The following is a 6,634-nucleotide window of genomic DNA, read 5'->3' as shown; positions in this document are numbered from 1 at the left end:
TTTGAATTTCACTATTTCTTTTTGTTTGAAGAAATGATAGTTTTTAATTCTGTTGTTGGAAATTTTGTGAAAATAGCGAATTTGAATTTCACTATTTGCTTTTGTTTGACGAAATGACGGTTTTTAATTCCATCGTTGAAAGTTTTGTGAAGATAGTGTGGAAACTGGGCCTAAGCCCAAAGTTTCGCTGAAAGAGCAGGGAGTACCTCAAAGAGGCGCGAGCCTTCCTGCATGGCAAGAAGGCTCTCCATTTTTCTATAAAAAGACGCGACGTGGCCAAGCACCCCATAGTCTTCGTCTTCCTCGACACAAAACCACGAAAATCCACAAAAATCGCCATTTTTTTACTTTGCCACTTGCTTGATTTCGTGCCATTGTCTTCATGTCGTCTCAAGGTATGTAAATCATCTCGAATCCATTTGAATTTGTTTGTCTTTTTGTCAATTGAATTAGGCCAAAACCCTAACCCTTCGAAAATCGATTTGGGCGCTCTTGCTTGGCCCATTTTCGAGTGAAAGTGATGATTGCATTAGGTTAGAAACTTGTTTAGGAGTATATGGGTGATTTTAGTTTGCATTTTTGTCCCCGTTCCCGCTCTCTAAGAGCAAAAAACATGAATGAGACAAAAGATCGTCTCATTTCACAATGTCGCATTTTTTTGCCTTAGTTGTATTCCCCACTAGGTTGCATTGTGGTCGGGAACGACCGTCTTTGGTATATTGACCCTTCGTTGGGCGTTGTGGGCAAAATTTGAATTTTTACCTTAGTGAGACGGTCTTATGCTGACGAAATAAGCGTCTGTTTGGGCTCAAACTTAGCCGGTTTGTCTTGAAATGGACCTTAACGGTAGTTTAGGTCACTTTGAGACGTGATTAAATCACGTTGTTTTGTAGTGGTCGTATTTTGAATTTTTGACCTGTTTGTGCCCGAATTGGCGTAAAATTGCCTTTTTTGAGCTGTGAAAAGTACCTAGTTTTGTCGGGAATTTTTGTTGTTTGTTATTTATTTTCGCGGACCTTGTGTGGTCTTTGAAGTGTTGGATGGTTTTTGTAATTTTTGTTGTTGTTTTGACTCGTCTTTTGCTTGAAAAGAAGGGCGAGTCGTTTTTTTTTTAAATTTAGTGAAGCGTTTTGCTGGATGAGTTTGGGCGGGTTTGCCCTTGTTTTGGTTTTTGTATTTGCAGGTGATTTGTTGTTTTTTTTTTTGATTTTGTCCATTTTGTGCCATCGTAATGCCGAAATTTCGGATGACGTTTTTGTTTTGTTCCGATTGCAGGTGAGTGTTCTAGGGCTTCTGGGCCCACTGAGTCCGTCGCCGAGGCTTTAGAGCTCTTGTTTGGGACTAGACCGGTTAGTAGTCCGACGAGTGTGCCTGAGGTGGTGTAGAGGACGCTTCCGAGGAGGAGCCCACTAAGGAGACTGTTAGAGCCGAGGGAGCTATATAGGCTCGTGAGGAGCTCGTTGTTGGGGCCGCTGGTGCTGAGGGAGCCACGGGGCTCGGGAGGAGCCCATTGTTGAGGCTGTTGGTGTTGAGAGGGCTCGGTTGGGGACCGAGGATGGTTCCTCTGGGAGGAGGGTTAGCACTGTGAGGAGGGGTCCTCGGGTCTCTAAACATAGGCTCCAGAACGTCGTACGGATCAATGAGAAGGATCCTCCTCGTCCTGTGGAGTCTCGCTAGACGAAGAGGCGGAGAGTGGAGATGGAGGCGGATGACGTATTCGTCGAGAGCTTGGAGGCTAGACGGGTTACAACCCTGCGGGGGTTGAACTTGCGGGCGGCACCTGCTTGGGCGGAGGGCTTTGACGGTAGCCAGTTGTTGTTGCGGTTAGACACTCACATCTATTACCGTGCACATGAGGGCTTGGTGAGTCTTATGCTTTGAGTTTATTTGTTTTTGTTGTTTCAAACCTGAATAGGTGTTCTGATGTGGTTTGTTTCCCAATTTCAAGAGATTGGTACCATGAGGACTTTCTCAGGCTTCTTGACTTGCATGGGCATTTACGACTTTCTCCGGGCCGGTTCGAGGGCGTTGATAGAGAGGACAGCTATGGGGCCGTTAGTGGCTGCCTGGCGCGAGATTCATGGGGCTTCGATTAGGTCGAACCTATGTTTGATTCGCGCCATGTTGGACCGTTACTGGGACATGACGTTGTCGTTCCACATGTAGGCTGGGAAGGTCGGTATCACCTTGGAGGACTTTGCCATGATATCGGGCCTTCCTTATGGCGAGACGCCTGTTCAGTTCCCGGAGACGTCAGAGAGAGTGTCTACCACCGTGATCAAGGGTTTGATCGGCAATGTTTTGTCTCCGCCGGCTGACGTCACTTCTTTCCTTATAGCGAACTCTTACGTGAGGGATCACTTAAAGGGGAGAGTGACTGGCTTTGTTCCGGCGCCGTTGGCGAATCCGGAGGTTGAGGCTAGAGCTGACACGCAGGAGGCACTGTTGTGGTTTTGGTACTTCTTGGATACCACGTACTTTGGTGACAAGGGTGAGCGCTTGTCGATCAAGGTACTTCCTCTGCTTTCTGACCTAGACGCCTTAGGTCAGTACGACTGGGTGGCGCCGGCTTTGATGCATTTTTCTGGTTACCTTCACGCCGCAGTTCGTCCAGAGGTGATGGGGGATGGGAGTTTTCCCACTTTGGTTGGCCCCAGCCTCATCTTGGAGGTACGAGCGTTTTGTGGTTTTTTTTTTTGTTTTCATTTTGATTTTGATTTTTGATTGATTTTAGAGTTTTTGCAATTTTTAAAAAATTGGCTAATTTTTTGTTGTTGTGTTTTGTTACAGGCTTGGTTATTTGCTTACTTTGTCCCCTTGCGCCCGAAGACGACGGGTGACGTGCCTTCGGTTTACCCTAACGTTACGAAGTCTGGTGAACGCCCTCCGAGTTGGTGATGTAAGTCACTGTTTCTTATCTCTTTTATTTTGTAGAAAAGGATAGAAATAGGATGACTAGGTAGCCTAGAAAACCCCTAGTTAGTTGATTAGCTTTGCCATATGTGCAGTTTGTCAGGTGGGCTTGGGGGCACTACACGGGCGTATTGGCCTCTATCAGGGAGCACCTTCGACCTCGCAGTTGCCAGCGCTTGTACCTTGAGACGGCGATTGAGCCGGTTTGGTACCTTGGCGAGCGTTTAGCTCGTCAGTGTTTCAGTGAGACCTTCGTGGAGCCGGTCGATCCGCCTAGGGTGTTGGTCCAGGAGTCGACACCCGATGAGGTTCAGGAGTACCTTGACGGTGGAGGTGAGGAGCTGCTGTTATGGGAGGTCGACTACGACACTTTCCGTCTGTCGAGGCTTGCTTGGTACCCATTTGATGTACGTCTTCCTCCGTTCTTTGTTTTATTGCCTCCCTTTATTTTTTTGGTGGAACGGTTCATATACATTTTGCGTTAGGCGGTTTGTATATATGTGTTTTTGGTTTGGTGTTTATTTTTGTTTGGCTTTTTTTGTGTTTTGTTTCGGAGAAGCACAATCCGCGGCTGATTCCCATTTGCTTTGCATTTGTTCATGCATCGTTAGTGTAGAAAACAGGCAACAGGTAGCACGTACGCTTACACGTAAACACGGAAAGGCATTTGATGAAAACAAAAAATAACCCCGATGACTCAAAGTTAAAAATGAAATCGAATAGAAATTTTGAAAATTCCGCGACCAGTCGTCACGTTTAGATTTTTCAAAAGAAATTGATTTGAAATTTCGAGAAATTAATTTGTGTTTGAATTAAATTGCGGCAAATTTTGCTGAAAATCGATTTGTAACTCGAAAAAATAAAACTCAAACCGTCATGGATGAATTTCAAAAAAGATTTTTGCGAGTGTGTTTGATTTGATATTTGTGTGATCAAGACTCGGATTTGCAAGAGTTTGAATTTTTTGAAGAAAATGGACGTCGTGTTATAAATTTTTGAGTTTTGTGGTAGATGTGAAAAAGCGAATTTTTTTTGGCATTTTCAAAATTTTTGACACACATGGAAACGATCCGTCGTGGATCTGGGCGACTAGCCCTTCCCACCCAAAAAAAGAAGAGAAAAAACCGTATGTTTAAAGCTGCGTCATGAAAACCGTGTTGGATTTCGTAAAATGCGAGAACAAGGAAATGTGAGTGTGTGAAAACACAAAAATTTCTGGATAGGCCCGAAGAGGCGCGAGCCTTGAGGCGAGAAATTCTAGGTGTCAAGAAGAAACACAACTTGATAGGGACAATTCAAGGTGTGGATCCTGAGAAGAACCCCAAAGAGGCACGAGGCCATGGGCGATGAAAATGAGCTTCCCCCTTTTTCGGAAAAAAGCGCTGATTGTTTTGTAAAAATAGGGAGGCTTGTGCTTCATTGTTTCATCATCCGAAACACAAAAAACATCTCTACGAAATTCTTCTTTTTCCACAAAAATAATTCATGGATACTTTCGAAAATAGGTTGCGACATTGGTGTCGGGAATTATCGCCTCCCAAGAAGTATCAACTCGTTGTAATGGGAGTTGGTAAATTGTTGGTGCTTCATCAAGTCAAGGTGCAATCCTCGTTCCTTGAAGCATGCTCTCGGTTTTGGGATTCGAACCATCATGTTTTCGTTTTCCCGAAAGGTGAAATTTGCCCTCTTGCCGAAGAAGTGGGCGCCATTGGAGGATGGCCGGGTTGTGTTGGAGTATGTGTCCTCAACAATAGTGCGATCACATGTTTAAATCTCAAATTAAGAATACGTAAGGGATGATTCATTTATATAGTCAACTGATCAAGATTAATCAGTAATGATTGGCTAACTAGAGTTTGACATTACTATCATTTGACGGTGGTGATCAGTTGATCTCTTAAGGTCACACCTATAGGACAATTCCCTTAATAGACAAATTGATTAATTGTATGACGATACAAGTTAATCAATTCCTTAAAATTGAACAATTCATTTGTGAGAGAGAATATTTATATCTTATTGTAATTGGTTTAAATAAGATTTATTTTAGTAATTAAAATACTTTATTACTAAAATTGATTATTGTTTGTGAAACAATTGAGATAAGAATGAATGGTTAATTATAATTATAATATGTTGTGAATTATAATTATATGACCCATTTTATTTATGTGATCAAGAATCACTAGTCAATTTTTTATATGTAATTTAATTAATCTATGTAATGATATTTATTTGATAAATATGCATTAAATTAATTAATAACTTGTTACATATTACATGTGACATATTGTATAACAACCCGACCCACCACTGTCGTAACACAACCCAATAAGATGGGTGTGCACTTTTGGGCCAGTTATTTGTTACATATTACATGTGACATATTGTATAACAACCCGACCCACCACTGTCGTAACACAACCCAATAAGATGGGTGTGCACTTTTGGGCCAGTTATTTGTCCTCACTTAAGCCCAAAAGCCCAAAATCACATTTGGGCCAGTTATTTGTCCTCACAACCCAATAAGATCGAGTGAACTTTTTTGGCCAGTTATTATATGCTTAGTTATGATATAATGTTGGTTTTATAAAGTTTTTAGCATGTTAGCATATGATATGGCATGCGGGTAGCGTTTCTGAGTTAGCATGACTCGATCGAGTGGGACTGACTTGATCGGGTGGGTTTTTGACGATTTTGAGTCTAGAATCGTGTTTTTGGGCACTCGATCGAGTACCTCGGGCACTCGATCGAGTAGGGGGTCACTCGATCTCGGTCGAGTATGTTAGAGATCAGAAGGTCTGTTTGGGGTCTGATGTTGGGGCACTCGATCGAGTAGCCTGTTACTCGATCGAGTATGTTTGGGAACTCGATCGAGTAGGGTCTGGGCAGCTTGTTTTCGTGTTTTGAGGTTTCGGCGCGTATGTGAAGGAAAAGTAGATCTCATTACTTACATATTCATATATGTGGTAATTTAATTTGTCATAAAATTAAAGTTGGATTTTATGCATGCAAACTTATAAACAATTTAAGGAAGAAAAATAATTTTCTCACCATAAAAACGGATCATAAAGGGCACAAGTGGAGAACTCCTTCCTCCACTTGATCTTGAGCTTTCCATATTTTAGGATGATCCTCCAAGCACTCAAAGTAGAATGCCTCCAATTAGTTGCACCCAAGACTAATCCCATAATCCTTACACTATTATTAACTAGATAATAATATAAATAACCTTAAAAATATTCTAATATTTTATGATTACTATATTTGTAATCTTGAGAATATATTAGAAATTTAGAACAAATTTTCATAAAAACAATTTTATGTATTTAGAGAGAAGTTAGAGTATTTCCTTTTCAAAACATGTGAAAAATGAAAACACCACACTCCTCAATTGATGAGGGAGGGACGGTTCAAGGAGAGGACATGGGGAGTGCAATTTTATGTTATTTATGCCCAATAGTTTTTGGCATGGATTAGAGAAAAATTATGGAAAAGACAAAAGCCAATCAAAAACAATGGCTTGTCTCATATGTGTCTAATTGTGTCTAGTGCACACAATTCAAGGCACATTTTACACGGTCCAAAATGACCCATTTACGGGTCCATTTTGGTTCTTATATTTGTCGCACAAATACGTGTAATTTTATTTTAAACATCGTGTCATGTTTTAAATAATTCCCAATTAATTTCGTCTAACATCACTCCGCAAATATACGTG

The sequence above is a fragment of the Silene latifolia genome, chromosome 9 (assembly GCF_048544455.1).
Source record: "Silene latifolia isolate original U9 population chromosome 9, ASM4854445v1, whole genome shotgun sequence".
In the NCBI taxonomy this organism is placed as follows: domain Eukaryota; kingdom Viridiplantae; phylum Streptophyta; class Magnoliopsida; order Caryophyllales; family Caryophyllaceae; genus Silene; species Silene latifolia.
Note: the sequence above shows the minus strand (reverse complement) of the source record.